The following is a 2,140-nucleotide window of genomic DNA, read 5'->3' as shown; positions in this document are numbered from 1 at the left end:
AACTGTCCCGGGCTTCCCTGGTGGCGCAGTGGTTGAGAGTCCGCCTGCCGATGCAGGGGACACGGGTTCGTGTCCCGGACTGGGAGGATCCCACATGCCGCAGAGTGTCTGGGCCCGTGAGCCATGGCCGCTGAGCCTGCGCGTCCGGACCCTGTGCTCGGCAACGGGAGAGGCCACAACAGTGAGAGGTCCGCGTACCGCGCAAAAAAAAAAGACTGTCCCCGTTGTTTCTGCCCTGTTAGGGCCCAGGTTTCTGGATTAGGATTATTGCTACCACAAAAGAGAGGGCAGGTTGAAAATTAGTGGGTCCCTACAGCCTCCATATATTTATATGTTAAACCATATCGCCTTTCCTACTTAACACTTGTGGCTGAAGAGTTAGTGTTTTTATTGCAAAATCAGCCAAAAAAGCAGGTCCAGGCCAACTTTGGAGCAGCAGTCAGCTGTAGACTATTTCAAGAGGTGATTTGGGTCCTTCATCCTCTCTCTTAACAGTTCATTTCCTAAACTCCAGTATGGCCCCAGTAGCTCCAGTCTCTGTGTTCAGACAGAAAATCTAAGGAAATGAATACAACTGCAGAGACACAGAACAGATTCACTGGGCTGGTCTTCCAACTGCTCAACTAGATCTGATATCCAGTTCCCTTAATTAAACTCAAAACTTCCTGGACGCTCAGGCCTCAAGAAGCAGGAGGGAACCCCAAACCTGTCCTGCTGGTCTGTGCCTTTGGGAAATTCTTTCATTCAGTCTGTACTTTCCTGAAGCTCACCCTGCTAACAGTGAGGGCAGGAAGAGAAAAATAAAACCAGAAATCAAATAAGTCAACAATTAAACCAGAAGGACTTTTCTTTTCTCTGAATAGCCTTTGGTTGGCCATGTCAACAAATCAATGCAAGGACACACCTTCCTGAAATTATTTCTCACCCTAACCCCAACCCACTATGAAAAAAGCTAGAGCTGACTTACCTATGACTGCAATGAAAGTGTAAACTTCTCCCAGGCCTTCAAGAGTTTGGCCTAGGGATTAGCACCATTCTGGGGAACGCTTTGGATTTTAGGCTCTTTCAGTTACTCCGTAATCAATTTTTGAGTACTTCCTATTTTCTGGGTGCTGAGTTAGAAGTGGTGAAATGACCCAGAGATGACTAGGACACAAATCCTGCTCCCTAACTGCTCAGGGTGCAGTAGGGGAGATGCAGCATGAACTTGATGCTTCCTTGATGCTGTAATCAAAGGAAGAGAGTGCTTCATGCCACAAGAGAGAGAACCAAAGAATAATCATCATTTATATTTGAATGGGACTTTCTGAGGACAGTTTCCTTATATTATCTCATTTGATCCTCGACATACTTGTGATGGACATCTGCCGTTATTCTCATTCAGCATCCTTTCCCCCTCTGGTAAGTGTACCCTAACTTCTCAGTGAAGAATCTCCACCCAACCACTCTGATCCTGTGTGCTGCTGCCAGGGCTGCACCCAGGGTCTGAGGCAGAACACGTCTCCTGGGCCACAGCCAACCCAAGCGTCAAGTTCTCCTGGCCATAGTGACCACCTCAGGGATGGAAACGTGACCCACCGAGAGCAATGAAAATACAGTTGGTACTTCTTTTTTTTTTTTTTTTGGCCACACTGCACAGATTGCAGGATCTTAATTCCCTCGACCAGGGATCCAACTCGGGCCCTCGGCAGTGAAAGTGAAAGCGCGGAGTCCTAACCACTGGGCCTGCCAGGGAATTCCCTAGTTGGGACTTCTGAGAAAGAGATTCTCAAGTTTGTCTGCTGGACTTGAAGCATGAAGACTGTGGGTTCTGGAAATGCTTGCCACTCTTTGAACCTGAGCCTGAAGGTGACAGAGTGAAAGGCAGAACTGAAAGAAGGAAAGATACAGAGGCTTGATTATATCATTTGAAATTTGACTTCACCCATGCCTGAAGCCATCTCTGCCCCTAGACTTTTCACCTATATAAATCAATAAATGCTGTTTCATCGGAAGCCAGTTTGGGTTGGGTTTTGTTGTCACTCAAAATCAAAAGAGCCAAAAGAAATTTTAACTCCATGTGGTAGATATTTGTATCTCTATTTTATATAAGGAAAATTGAGGCTCAGAGAGGTAATAAGAGATAGCTAAGGAGTAGCAG

This window comes from Tursiops truncatus, chromosome 8 (assembly GCF_011762595.2).
Source record: "Tursiops truncatus isolate mTurTru1 chromosome 8, mTurTru1.mat.Y, whole genome shotgun sequence".
Lineage (NCBI taxonomy): Eukaryota > Metazoa > Chordata > Mammalia > Artiodactyla > Delphinidae > Tursiops > Tursiops truncatus.
The sequence above is the reverse complement of the archived record's forward strand: the minus strand, read 5'-3'. Positions refer to the sequence as shown.